At 50.1% G+C, this 15166-nt stretch overlaps 1 protein-coding gene across 1 annotated transcript in view; it reads left to right on the plus strand.

Moving 5' to 3' along the window:
• LOC102574042 (zinc finger protein 420) overlaps positions 1–15166 on the plus strand; it is a 141085-nt gene that overhangs the window by 42421 nt on the left and 83498 nt on the right. The window lies entirely within an intron of this gene.

Consider the following 15166-nt stretch of genomic DNA (forward strand, 5'->3'; position numbering starts at 1 on the left):
AATCTCTGTCCCATCCCCAGTGCATTGTTGATAAATATTCAGCAACAACCACTGTTTGTGGAGTTGTTCTGGCTTCCCCATTCTCTTCCCTATCCCATCTTGGCCAAATATTTAGCAATCTTAGCTTGGGCATTTTCGTGCTAATATCCTTTGTACTCTTCTGATTACTATCCAGGAACTGTTAATGGGAATCTTATCAGCACCTGATGCTTCAGCCCAGGGCTTTTCTCTTTCTGCAATTATTCTGTGGTGGCATTTCTATGGAAGACCTAACTCAGATACTCTGCAATGTAAATGTCTGCTCACATTCCTTTCTAACATCTCCCTTCCCCCGAACCATGCTTGGCTGTATTTCATTTCAGCCCCATGCTCTGAAGGTACTACATCTAACTTTTTTTTTCAGTGATCCTCCTGACCATGATAAAAAGAGTGCAAAACTCTCATGAAAATCATTGGAATGAATTAAAATCCCTTTTTGCTTCCAAAGAATCTTTACTAGAGGTGGTCCATACTCTACCTTGTGTGGAGGGTGACATATGTATGTCTTTCTAAGCCAGTGTACATTTTCTATTGTTTTCTTCTTCCAGCCCCACTGCAAATCTTCCTTTGAGACTTGCTCATATGCTTTTGTCTAGCTTTTCACAGTGGTTTCTTCTTCTTTGCACTTTTCTTGAAAGTCGCTGAGGAATTCTTGCACTTTTTCTTTTTCTCAAACCAAGCTCATTAACTCTGATTAGTTTGGCCCTCTTAGGACTCACTGCAAGGACTTATTCATTGCTGTCTAACAAATAGGTAAGCAATGTTTTTTTGCTTCATAAACCAGTAGTTATGAACTTTTTGTTTGAACAAGAATTGTGATATTAATCACCATTATTCTGGAACCTTTTCTTCCTGTAGAGTTATCTGGTTAAAATCCAGCAACCACCAAATCCCTTCTTCTCCTAATGCTTTAGGAATTGCCACAGGTAGGGCATAACACCCTCCTATATTCATATTGGTTATGTAATTACCTTGACCCTTATTTTCTCTGCTCTGTGGACTAGAATATTAACCCCGTCTACAATGGCAACAGATTCAAATGGTCTCTGGAATATCCAGGTATCAATAAAGCCAAAACACACATTTGCCAGGTATATGCAGTTTCTTTTAGATCACCTGTCCATCCTCTTTTCCTGAAACTGGTATCATAGCACTGGCCATTGGGGCTCCATCCCTCAGCTGCATCCACCCTGGCAGCTGGTGCCTTTACCCCGTGAGCTGATGCTGGACCTGCAGAGCAAGGGCAGAGAGGCTCTTTGTGAGAGCTTGCAACATTTCAGAGATAACATGCACTATACTGAGGGGCTGTGCATCCTCTGGTCTCAGACCCGGGATCTCACAAGTGCCCAGGGACCATGGTAAATTGGCTGGGCAGCCCCTGCCACAGGTGGCCGCTGGCCAAGCCCTCCCTCCCCGCTCCCTCTGCAGGGGCAGTTGACCCACCTCATGCTTGCCACAGCCAGCTGCCTTCCCAATCCTCCTCCCCAGGCTGGGCCAGGGCTGCTCTGTGCCAACTCCCCTACTTCTCCTCCTGAAGGCAGTGTGCTCCTGTGTGGCCAGGCCTGCACTGGGTGAGGTCAGGGGGCCAGGGGCTCCAACCTGGCTGTGATGCAGAGCTGGTGACACCCCCACCCTCTCCCCAATGGGCCTTGCCAGAGAGGTGGGCCTGGCCAGGGCGCCCCCCTGCACATGGCCTGCATGCTGAGCGTGGCCCTGCTGAGACTTCCCCAGGTGTGCCGCGATGAGCTGTTCGACCACATTGAGGGGTGCCTGACCCGCTACGCTGTGCTGTTGCTGAGTGCCACGGTTCCCCCGGAGCAGCTGGGAACTTGGTGAGGGGCCCTGAGCTTCAATGGTGCGCCAGGCAAGTCCGTGCCTGGAGGGGTACTTCTGCCTATGCTATGAGTCCCCCTGCATGTGACAGACCCCTGGCTGCCTGGCTGGGAAGTCACTGCCCGCTCAATACAGTTCTGCAACTGCCTCCCACCTCCCTGTGTGCTGTGCGGGGCAAGTCCAAGGGGCCGGAGGGAGCTCAGGCAGGCAGAACCAGGTGAGGGGCTGGGAAAGGATGGGAGGGGGGACCCCACCCCAATGCAAGGCTCCCGGTGCCAGGCCTGCAGGCTGGGGGCAGGCATGTGAGATGGCATGGGGATGGGTGGCTGCAGTGCCCCCTGCCCCCCAAGATCTCCTCCTCCTGTGGAGTTTACTAGCTGGGCATGACAGGCAGTCCCGGTTGGTCTTGCAGCCTGGTGACAGGGAGGCGGTCTGGCTGCTTGCAGGGTGCCAGGGGGTGGAGGCCTGGCGCCTGGACAGGGAAGAGGGAAGAGCTGGAGCTGGCCAAGGGTGGGCTCGGCCCTGGCTTGTCCTCCCCGCTCTGACTGTGTTCCCAGAGTTGCTGGAGCAGATGCCCAGGCTGCCAGCAATGAATGAAGGGGCCACAGGCAGGGACTGTGCAGGATGCTGTCATTGCTGGCATGAGGGATCCTTCTCTGTTGACTCCTCTTCAGGGCTGGGCCATAGCAGGAGCTCCAGCGGGTGCATTGGCAGTGTTTGAATATATGTAGTGCCCATGGCTTGGGTCCCTGGGAGCAAGGATGCTGATCAGCTCCCACATACAGGGCATGGTCCTGTGGGCTACTCCAGACCACCTGTTGTGGTCAGTGAGCCTCACCCACTGCGCACTTTGAGCTTGCACTGCCTCCCGGAGTGGTTGTGCCCACACTACCTCATGTGGGCCGCTATCTCCTCATAGAGGTGGGCATTGGCCTGCATGCCACAGCTGAATTGTCACTGCATCTTGGCATTGCCCCAAATGGCCATGAGTTCTGCAGTCTCTTCTACCACCCTGGATGGTGGAGGATGCCATGTCCACAGGGGTTATTTGAAAGGGACTGCAGACAGGTGAACCACGAGGTCCCCAAAATGAGGTCAGGGGCTTGCTCAAGTGCTGGAGCCAGAACATGCCTGTGCCGCAGGGGCACCTTGCCCAGGGGTCAGGGAGCAGGCAGCAGAGCCCTCTTGCTCTGGCCAGGCCTGTGCAGCCCTGCTGCTGCCCAGACAGGGCCACCAAGGAGACCCCCCAGTGGCCTGGAGCAAGCAGTAGCTGGCCCCAGGGCCCAGGGGGCAGGCCAGGAGTTAGGCAGGGGTTGCAGAGGAATTGCCCCTGCCCCGTGGCTGGAAGGGCTCTCAGCCACAGTGCTCTAATGTACATTAAATCTACGACCTGTTTGTACCTGTACATGAGCTGAGGGGCTGCTCCTTCATGCTGTAATTACAGCACATTGAATTAATTACAGCACACTTGATTAATCAAGTCTGCTGGTGCATGCTAATTAGTGCGTTCCAGCCAGCCTCCAAGTCTCATTTAGCAGTGAGCCTGTGCTACAAAATGACAGCAGAGGCATTTTAAGTTAAGCTTGTTCGGTGATAAAGCACATCCCCCCCTGTCGTTTTGAAGCATGAGGATGCTTATACATGAGACACTCTGGGTGCTTTAATTAGACTGGCTCTCAGAGCCAGTTTAATTAAAACACCCCATCCCCAACTCCCTAAGCACATGCAAAAATGCCCTTCCTTTTCAGGTACTAGAAAAATGCACATTAGACTAATCTTTTACATATTAGCCTAGTGCACAGTTTTTTGGGGAACCTTAATGTGCATTCGATTAGTCATGTAGGGAGCATTAAAGCGTCATGTGTAGACATGCCCAGAGTGTTCGAGGGAGCCCCCCAGCCACCAGCAAAACTCAGTCTCCCATTCAATTTCTCCCTCTCTCTCTCTTCATTTCTAGATGACTCTTCGCCTCCATGGTTTACTACTGTCCTTGACTTTTGATCCATTAAATGCATTTGGAAATGTCAGAAATGATGCCCCTAAAATCTGGACTCTGGCTCTCAGCGCTGCTCCTGGGATCTAGTTTAATTTTGCTTTGGTCTTCTCCCAACAACCAAAGGGAACCTTTAATAAATGAAACAATGAAGAGATGCTGCACTTGCTGATCTTTCCCCACAGTAAATACTGCACTTACCCCATAGAAGAGTCCACTTCTTTTTATTAAGAAGCAGGTTTCAATGCTGCAGCAGAACAAGATATTCATCAAAGTCCCAAGGGGTAGGGAAGAGGGAGGCAGCTAGTATGTACACCAGGATTAATCCTGTCCTGATGGTAGGAAAACTAGCACAGTGATGAGAAGTAGGCGCTGCTGGGATTTGAACCCAGGAAGCCCAGCTGTGTGTCATCACAAAGAACACCAGCCGTGTCATGTGTGATTTGATAGCATCCTAAAATTATGTGCCTGGATCAGCAACAAAGGTTGCAATCTGGTCCCAGAGGCAGCCAGGTGGGCTAGCCCTCAGTCAAGCAAGGTGCTAAAGGCGGCTATTTCCTAGTCAACACCTTGCAGGGACCGCAAAATGCTGCATAGCTCTTCTTCACCAGACTGCCTTCAGAAGATGATTTCCTTCATCAATATGGTTGTAGTTTCTGATGAAGTTAGCTGCTGGCTATGAAAGTTTATCCTCCTTGCATGATTTACTCTGTATTATCCTGCCCTGTCTTCTGCCGATCTAGTCACAGTGTCCCACCATCACACAGGAAAGGCTGGGAGAACTGGACGTGATCGGCTTGGAGAAAGGAGCTTGTCGGGGCACATGTTGGCGGTCACCGATTTTTGAAAGCTTGCCATAGAAAGGAGGGAGGGGAACGTGCTGTCTCTCACTAAAGAGGCTGCCCTCTGCCCTGGGCTTACACTGCACCAAGCAGATTTAGGCAACAGGTGCGCAGACTCCTGGGTCCTATTCCCAGCTTCGGCTGGAGAAACACCATATATCTGGGTCCAAGAAGGCAGGTTTCCTTTAGCGTTCCTGGCAACAACTGTTCTTCTGGCATGGTTTAATACCTGTTGAGGTGTTCAGACTTAATACCCATTTTATGGAAATGGGAGGTAGCTTTCTCCTGTGGCTGTATGGCTGAGGGCAGGCGAAACTTGGGGGCATCCAAACCCCAAGCCTCCAGAAAAAAAAACAAAACCTCAGAAAGACCCCCTCCCTGTTATAACAGCAGGGCATGGGCAGAAAGAAGCCCTCCTTGCCACTGATAAGCTGCTGCAGCCACATGGCCCACATTGGACTGGAAACAGGGTGCTCTGGCTCATGGTTTGTAAAAGGCTGCCAGTCCCTGCTCCAAGGGGTGTGGAAGAAGGGGTCTGACGCCTTTTCAGAGACAGCTGCACATAGGTGGAAGCGTTCCTTTTCCTTTTCACCAAAGTCAGCTAATCCCAGTGGCCTAATGGAGAAGGCACTGGCCTCCTACATCAGGGCTTGTACGTTCAGATCAGACTTGGGGGGCTGTGTTTATCAGGGGATAATTCCTGTTTCTCAGCACCTCCCTTCATGAGGCCAGTTGATTCCTTTTTTAACAGAGAGCCCGTCACCTCCAGACACCTGCAAACAGAGAAGAGCTTTCAGTATCATGAGCTTCCTCCCAATCATTCTGTGAGAAGGAAAAGCATAATTGTCTATGGCAGGGGCGGGCAATTATTTTGTGCGGAGGGCTGCTTACTGAGTTTTGGCAAGCCATCAAGGGTCACATGACAGGCAGTCAGGGACAGATAAATATTAATTTTCTAAATTTTTTAGGGACCCCACGGGGCAGATAGAATGACCTAGCAGGCTGCATTCGGCCCACGGGCCACATATTGCCCACCCCTGGCCTATGGGAAGACACTGGGGAATGGTGGATATAAGGCAATGGCTTGAAATTGTCACCAAGTAATTTCTGATTGGATATACAGTAAAACACTTCTCATTGTTAGAGCAGTGAGGTGTTAGAATAGGGAAGAAGTGGAATCTCCATCGTTGGAGGTTTTCAAGAAGACGTTGGGCAGGCATTCCCATGTGCCTGGAGTGCTCGGTAAAGCATGGGTGACTGGTGCCTCCCAAGTTGTGGGGGGCACCAGATCACCGACGGGGGTGGGGGCTGATTGCTGGGCCCGCAGCAAAACTGGCAGTGCACTTCCGGTTTTGTGGTTGATGCTTTCAGAGGGTGCACGGCTGATCTCAGGGGGTGCACAAACACCCCCTATGCGTCGCCAGTGCTGTAAAGTGTAGCAGTTGGAAGCCCAGGAGCCCATTCCCACACATGCCAGTGCCCCTGTTGGCACTAAAACCTGAAGGTGCCTGTTTGGAGGGTCTTGCCCCTTCACTCAGGGTCACACTGATTTGGGATCAGGAAGGGGTTTGTCAGATTGGTACGAAGTATTGGCAGTTGCCTTTGTAGTGAGAGGCATGGCTGTCTTCCTTTGATCTCTCAAGTGTCTTTTAGCAGCAGCAGAGATAGTGAGAGCCCTCATCTCCTTGCTTTAGTGGTGGTAGGGTAGGGTACTCCTGTTGTCTGTGGGCATTGTGCCTGGCAGTTGTACTCCAGGGTCAATTGTGTAGTTTTAGGAATAGGTAAGACAGGAAGATGCACGGTAAAGGGAAACCCTGCCATAAGCAGGGGGCTTGGACTAGGTATGAGAGACGGAGACTCTGCACAGCTCAGGGTGGAGGTCCCACCACTTCAGAGCTCGAAGCAGCCATGGGCACCCAGCCCAGCCTCGTCGGGGGAGGAAAGGAAACCACCAGCGTTTGACTCTCTGGGTGCTCTGGGCTGGACATCATGTGTGTGGAGCATGTGAAGTGTCTCAGGCTGGGCTCCGCCATCCAGCCAGTCCATAAGGGAGGCCTTGGCAGCAGGGAAGCTCTTCCCAGCAGCTGCCCTGCTGTGTGGGTGCATGCTCCACAGTAAAGGAGTCAGTCAAGATGGGAAGGAAATGGTGAAAACGTTTTCTTTTGTGGAGGTGGTGACTGTGTGCGGGGCAGTGAGGTGGGACTGGTGGGGCTCGAGGACACTCCCCAAGCTAAGAGGCCAGGAGCAAAGGTGGGCGGGTGAGGGGCGCATGGAGCGTGAACTGGGGATCAGGGGAGCAGCTGAATGGTACATATTCATCTTTTAATGTTGAATTCTGGTATTAACGTGTTTGTCCTTTACTAGAAGCTCCTGGTGTCATTGATGACCCTGGGCTTCTGTTCCCACCTCGGGTGTTTTCCTTTCTTGTGCTTGTCCACAGCTGTTGTGGGTGCTGAATTAGAGGCAGGAAACTGTCTGGTGCACACTCAGATCTTTCCTGCGATTTCACCCACTCAAACGGTGGCTTGAAGTCCTGCCCAGCTCTGATTTTTTTCTCTTGCAGGGCTTCGCTGGCCTCCACGTAGAGCTCGTTCAGCTCCCCTTGAGGGGCCATGGTCTAAATCGCTGCAGTCAGGCATATAGCGGCATTCAGGTTGGTGTGACTGTCTCCTGCAGTTGGTTTAGTTACAACTCACTCCTGTTCCCGTCCTCCGCTGCTCCTTTCTTGTACTCTGCCCTGTTGTAACCTATTTATAGACCTTTTCTAAAAAGGTTACATGATCACATTGTCTCAAATAGTACATCATTAGATGTTATAATTCCTAGTCCATTATGATATCTTTGAATCATAGAAAGTTAGGGTTGGAAGGGACTTTCGGAGGTCACATCAACTCCAACCTTCGACTCAAAGCAGGACCAGCCCCAACTACATCATCCCAACCAAGGTGTTGTCTAGCCAGGTCTTAAAAACTTCCAAGGCTGGAGCTTCCACCACCTCTCTGGGTGACCTGTTCCAGTATTTTACTACCCTCCTAGTGTGAGATTTTTTCCTAATATCTAACCTCAGCTTCCCTTGCTGCAATTTGAGCCCATTGCTCCTTGTTCTGTCATCTGCCACCACTGAAAATATTCCAGCTCCATCTTCTTTTGAACCTGCTTCAAGTAGTTGAAGGCTGGTATCAAATCCCCTCTCAGTCTTCTCTTCTCTAGACTAAACAAGCTCAGTGCCCCAGCCCCCTCACCATTTCTGTTGCCCTCTGTTGGACTCTCTCCAATTTGTCCACATCCTTTCTGTAGTGGGGGACCCAAAACTGAACACAGGACTCCAGATGTGGCCTCTCCAGTGCTGAATAGAGGGGAAGAATCACTTTTCTTGTCCTACTGTCAACACACGCACCAATGCAGCCCAGGATGCCGTTAGCCTTCTTGGCAACAAGGGCACACTGCTGGCTCATTCAGCTTATTGTCCACTGTCACCCCCAGGGCCTTTTCTGCAGAGCTTATGAAGATATTGAACAAAACCACCCCCATGACCGACCCCGGGGCACTGCAATTGATACAGGCTGCCAATGAGACATCACACCATTGATTACTACTCTCGGCGCCCGATGCTTCAGCCAGATTTCTATTCCCCTTACAGTCCATTCATCCAGCCCATACTTCCTTAGCTTGCTTGCAAGAATATTGTGGGAGACTGTATCAGAAGCTTCACTAAAATCAAGGTATCCACCGGTCTCACTGAATCCACAGAACCAGTCACCTTGTCATAGAAGGCAATAGGTTGAGCTTTAATATACCTTAAATTTAAAATATTTTTATACAGGTTTATTTTTTTTTAAAACAAGCATCTTGACAAAAGAAAATAATTAAAAATCCTATTAAATCACAAAGCACCTAATTTAAATTTAAAAAAATCCATTTTTTTTTCTTAAATATCATTTCTTTTTAACCACCCTGATTGCTGTTCTAATGATCAGTGTTCTGCTCGCCCTTTCTCCTGCCCCCCTGAGCCCTCTGTGCCCAATACGGGGCTGGTGCAGGTGTCGGGGAAAGGAGACTCCCCAGTGACCCCCGGCTGGTCCCGGTGCAGCTAACCCAGGGCTCTGTCCTGCTGCAGAGTCCCCTGGAATGGAAGAGACCTTGGAGCTGTCAGCAGATGGAAGTTCATCAGGCTGGTGCCCCGAACAAGGCCCTTCCCCAGGAGCAGGTAAGAAACAGTGGTTTTACACTTTCCAGCAGCAGGAGACACCATCCATCTCTCTGCCAGAACATTTTGATGGGGTCACTGCTCCAACAGATCGGCTTCTCTTGTTTTCCCAGTGCCCCTGGAAGCATTTCACATGCCTTGGAGAAGACCTTGTATTTTCCCATCCCATGCCCTTAAAATGTGGATCTGATACAATCCCAACATCCCTTAAGCTTCTTTCCCAGGGAGCAATGTCTCTGCAGGCTCTGGCATAGCTCTGTGATCACCACCCCATTCTGGGGCATAGTTGTTGGGACTCCTCTCCAGCTTTGTGCCTGTGGAGGTCTGTTAGGAAGAGCTGTGGGACTTCGAATTTTCCTTCTTCTCCCCCACTCTTTCTCACAGTGAAGCCTCTGGCTGCTTTAGTCCCAGGCCAGACAAGGAGATGAGCAGGGCTTTCCCCGTGCCAGCAGCACCAGGGCTAACCTGTGCACTCTCTTCCACCCCCGCAGGTGCTGGCACCCTGCATATTGCTGAGCAGCAGCCTCCTAAAGAGGGATCTGTAAACCTGGAGCTGCAGAGGACTTCCCCAGGGAGACTGGAGGAGAGGAGCTCCCTGACACCTGAGCCAGGCCAAGTGCAGAGGGGGCAGGGCAGGCCTTCAAAGCAGAGGGAGAGTTTGGAGGTGAGCAGGACATCAGTTGGGCGTGGGACTAGAGCTGGGGCAGAGGGCAGGAGTGCTGTAAAGAAATTGCGGAGCAGAGAGACCTGAAGAGCATCCAGCCTGTGGTGATGGTGACTAAAAACACACCAAACTGGCATTAGCAGGAGCTCCCTCCTAAGTGCAGCTAGCCAGGGTGGTGTTGGCACAGGAAGGCCTGGTCAGGGCACATGGAGCTGGGGCTGCCTGACACTAAAATGGTGCCCAGGCTGCCTCAAGAACCAAGCAAATGAGCTGGGCTAAAGCTAACACCTGAACTCTTGTGTCCACACCTGCATCCACATCCTGTGTCAGATAAAACTGGGGAATATTGCACCCTTTCCTGCCATGACAAAGCCTACAATTAGTTGTAGCACAGAGTGATTTCAGATACGTCTGTGAGGGCTGGAGGCAGGTGGGACAGGAGACATTGATGATGTAACACTTGTGACTGCAGCTCCGGGAGGCGTTTGAGGACGTGGCCGTGTATTTCTCACGGAAGGAGTGGGAGCTGCTGGACGATGAAGACAAGGTGCTTTACCGGGACCAGATGCTGAAGAATTACCAAGCCCTCGTTTCCCAGGGTAAGGCTCTGGTTCTTGCTTCTCTCTGGAGCTCTGGGAGCTCTGGAGTTTATTGTCTTCTTCCTGTGTTTCAACAGTCTCGTCCTCATGCACCTTTGGCTGGTGGTTTAAATCCATTTCTTCCCCCCTTCACTGTCTGCAATAAGGCCACTCTCACATTTCTTTTTGAACGGTCCTCTGTTATTTAATTCAGTCACCCTCATTTGCATCTTCCCCATTCTTGTGACTGCTGGTGTTTCCATATCCAGCAGTTTCTTGACAACATGATCTACCTTTGCCTTCTCAGCATGTTCGTAGCATCTCCGGTTCATTGTGCCTAAATTCATTAACAACTCTTCCTTGGGGAGTATTTCTAATTTTCTTCTTCACTACCGTGTCCTTTCCACACTTTTAAGAGTCCTAGCATGCTCAGTTCAGTACTATCTACATGCTTTTTCTCCTCCTTTGGTTACAATCCAGCAGAAGGTAATGGAAGTGGAATTAGCCTCTGCTGCTACAACAGGTGGATGTTGCATTTCCTTGTCTTCCTACAGTGACGATGTACACATGATATGACCCAAGTACTTCTCTCAAGGGGTCACTGGAAGCTTACCATCTTCATCGCCACAGACCAGAGACTCTGGCTTTGCTGTATTTACATTAAGACCTGTGCTCTGAAGCTCACTCTGCCGTTCTCAAATGTTTTCTTGTTCTCCTCCAAAAAGCCCTCTGCAGATCAGATGCCCACACTGTGATACAAAGAAGTGGGCTAAGTGCAGGGCCTAGTGAAAACCACTTTTCCTTTCCAAAGGATCTCTAATACAGGGGCTTGTTCTGGCTTGTGCACAGGGTTGTGGTACTATAGGTCAGTTTGCTTTCCTGATTCTTTCTTTCCCCTCCACTTCCCCTAGAGGATGCTTTTAGGGAAGTGCTCAAATGGTTTCTGTAGCTCAACAAAGACCATATAGACAAGGTCTACATTATGGGCTTTCACATCTTACGACGTGTGTCGTTCTGCCTTCCTTGTCATTTCCATGACTCCCAGGAACTGTCTTTTAAACTCTGCAGTATTTGCCAACCTGTGAACTCATCTCCATTCCTGGGATGATCCTCCCATCGGATGGGATGCTTCATTCAGTTGCAGCTACAGTTATTATAAAATCATCTTTTCCTGGGCCCTGGTGATGCTCATTCTTCCTCTCTCTCAGATCCAGTTCCATTGTCATCCACCTGTCATGGATGCTTTTCACTGCCAAGGGTCCTCATTTCAAACCTTCACTGGGAATAAGCTCATTTCCATTCCTTTAACTGGAATGACACTGATAAGGTAAATGTTATTTGTCCATAAGTGTGTCCAATGTCTCATTTTAGTACCTTGAAAACAATAAAAGCATTCTCCTTCTGCTCCCTAGTACATCACAGATCACTGCATCTCCATGCTTATCCCTGGTGATAATGTCAGTTTGATACTTTTTCTATACCAAGGAGTGGTTTGTTTCCTATGACTATTCCTCCACCACTTGGATGACAAAGACCATCATCTAGTGAAGGCTTCTCCCTACAGTGCCTTCACTTCCACCCTAAACGCCCATCCTCCCTTATCCATCCAGGCCCTAGTAGAAACATTGAGTTCTTTGGATCCATTCCCCAAATCCCAGTTGCTTATTCTGGATCCATTACCCACTCACAGTGCTCTAACCACTGCCCCAAAAAAGATATCAAGGGTCCACACCTGACTTTATCTGCTGCATCCAGTGAGGACAGGTAGAGCTCTGGGTCTGGGATGATGAGGACTGACTGTGAGGAAATCTCAAGGTCAAAGGACCTGCTGCCAGGTGAGTTGTGGCTGTCTTCTCCACCTGACCCCCCTCCCAAAACTGCTGCATGTCCGGAGTGCCAGGGAACCTGGTAACTGCAGCCGTGCCCTGTGCTGCCATTTCAGGGGGCTGACCTGAAATACAGGACAGTATGCTGTAATGAGTCCTGGCAGGGGTTGTTCCCACTCCCTGAAATCCAATGATATCAAGACAAGCAGCTTTTCCCTTCTTCTCCCTCTCATTACAGTTCTTAGGGGACAATATAGTTTGCTATCTTAATCGTTTGGCCCAGATGTGGTTTCCCTGGGCTACCGTGATTTTAATGTTCATCTTCACTCAGCAATGTAAGAGTTCATTCCCCAGCCCAAGGTAGCCGTACCTCTCTAAAACCCTCTCCCAAGGCATGATGGGTTTTGTAGCCCCCCATGGAAATCAAGATGATAAACAGATGTGTTTAACCATTCCTGTTGGACAAGAGAGAAGCTGGGGCCTTCCCTGGCTTCTCCTGGTCAGGGTAATCTGCACCCCAGGAAGTGTTTCATCCTGGTCTCAGGCTGCATTAAATGTCTCCATGGTTCAGGTGGGATTCAGAATCTTTCATGTTGTCAGGGGAAAGATATCTCCCATGATTTGCACCAGAATTGCCCCCTTTCTGTTTCCTCTCTAAGCCCCTGTGTATCACAAAGCCTAAGAATCAGCACAGAGCCCAGGTTCTGGTTCATGCCATGGCCTTTGTCCTGGTGCAGATTGCTCTGACATGCAGGCCACCTGGGACTTGGGAGCAGAGGAAAGCTCCACGGGCTCATTCCCTGCATCAGACCTTGCCCTGGAAGCACAGCCGTGCTGCTCTCAGAAGAGAGAGCCACAGCTCTAGTCCTCCCCTCCTCCTCCACCCATTAGAGTATGAAGACATTCAAGCTTCATACACATCCTAACGCACATGTCCCACGTGTGCTTGTTTCAGCAGGGTCCCACGGTGATGGGGCTGAGGACAAAATCCCTGAGAGTCTGACCCTGAACAACCCCGAGTAGCAAACATTAGCCCAGCACAAGGACCTGCCTCTCCCTCACACCCAGCTCTTGGGGTTCCTGAAGGAAGACCTTGATTTCTTGAGGGAACACAAGTGCCAAGGTCCAAGCCTACTCAGAGGCCCATCCCAGCAGAATAGCAGTGTTTGTCCCTTGGCAGCTGGGCAGGGACTAATCTAGAGCTTATCTTCGCCATGCAGGAGGTGCCTGGCTCCTGAGCAGAGCTGAGGAGCAGCTTCTTGTGCAAAGGCCTGCAAACCTGGAGCCACCAGGAACTTCCCCAGGGATTTTGGGTGAGATGGACTCCCTGAGACCTGAGAAGGAACAAAGCCACAGGAGTCAGGGGAGGCCCCAAAAGCACAAGGAGAATGTCTCAGTAAATCAGATACCAGCTCCAGTTGAGCCTGAGGGTGGAGAAGGGGGCAGAGCCCAAAAAGAGCCCTGGGTGTAGGGAGTATTGGTTGTAGCTGTGTGAAGCTGAAAGACCTACAGAGCCACTAGAAAGAGACACTGCATGCAAGCCAAAACTGGGGAGGGCCTCAGAGGGAAGCAGGAGCTCACTACCAACCAAAGGGGAAGAGCCCACCTCTGCCCTGACATCAGGAAAACCTTTAACCGTCCATCACTCCTAGCTCTTCATAAGATAAGGCACAGCGGGGAGAAGCCCTATGTATGAACCAAGCGTTGGAAGTGCATCGTCTCTTGACACCGATTGCTCACCACCAGACCCATTCTGGAGAGCTTCCCCACCACTTCACCAAATGGGGGAAGAGCTTTTTGTGCCCATCTTACCTAGTCAAGCACCTACATTTGCACAGGGGGTCCCTTCCCCAAGCAGCACAAAATCTGAGGTCTCAGGGGAGGCTTGTTGACCCCCAGAGTCCTTCTGGGTACCAAGAAAGAGTTGAAGAGTCAATCCCACCAAAATTACTCACAGACATGCATGTAGCTTCATTCACCTAGCAAGCGTAACAATGAAATATAGATGAGAGCTCAACGATCAGAAAGTATAATAAAGCATATCCAGCAAACGATGACAATGTATACAACATAGACAGACAAAACGTAGGGCTTCAGATGAATTAATCTTATGCCGAGCACCACAAATTTATTGGTGCTGTGGGGAGCTGCAAGTAAGAAGATGGTGCTGGGAGAGAGAGGTGCTCTGGAAATGTGTCCATTTAGGGTGTCAGAATAAAGTGCTCTCAGGAGTCATTTGGAAGGGGCAAGCCCAGGGAGGGATCTGTTCAGAAACCTGATCCACTTTAAGGACCATGAGCAGGTTTCAAGAAGCATACCACAGAAATTAGATGGCAAGGAGAACAGATCAGCCAAGGAGGCAGGGATATCAGGCCCCCACTGCTCCCCCACCGCAACCGGGCCCCTATTCTTGTCCCACTTCAGCATACACCCCTCCACCATCTAATCCTTCTGATGTTCCTGCCACCCACCGTGCTCATTACCCCGCCACCCGTGGCAATTTTCCAGTTACTCAATGCAATGTGGCTGCAGACTAACCTCCCCGCCCCATCACAGACCCATCACCATCAGCAGCAAGGACGGGAACAGGACCTGTTGGTAAGTGGTAGGTATTTTCCAAGAAGGCTTTGGGAAATACCACTGGGCATATGCAGTAAGAGGAGGAGGGAAAAAAACCTTGTAACCTTTTCTCTCTCCCTGCAGAACAGTCATTGCTTCGGAAAAAGGGACCCCCAAGGATATGTTTAAATTTCAATTTTAAAGGGATAATAAAGGATTATTCTTTTACATTTTTGTGTGTATACAATCAATTCACAGATTGATTGGCAAATGCCTTGTAGCTGGCAGCTGTTGGGGATGTGTGTTTGCCTCTTCGAAGGCATGTGGGGGAGGAAATGGTTTATTTGTGCTGTACGTGGTATACATAGTTATACCATTATGCTACACAAATGGTGATATTTTGTAATGTTTCACAACATGTATGTGGACGACTCATCACATGTACAAGTGCCCCAAGGTTTTATTCTATGCCCCCTAAATTGAAATGGTGGGTTTTTAATTGAAACCTACCATTTTAATTTTTCCTTCATGCCATGGCAAGGGGCCTGATCCTTTTAATCTTTTTTTTTTGTTGGAGCTCGAGCCTGTCTGCAGCTGGTGGGAGGGGGGGTCAACCTGATGGCTG

This window comes from Alligator mississippiensis, chromosome 15, assembly GCF_030867095.1.
Source record: "Alligator mississippiensis isolate rAllMis1 chromosome 15, rAllMis1, whole genome shotgun sequence".
Classification (NCBI taxonomy): domain Eukaryota; kingdom Metazoa; phylum Chordata; order Crocodylia; family Alligatoridae; genus Alligator; species Alligator mississippiensis.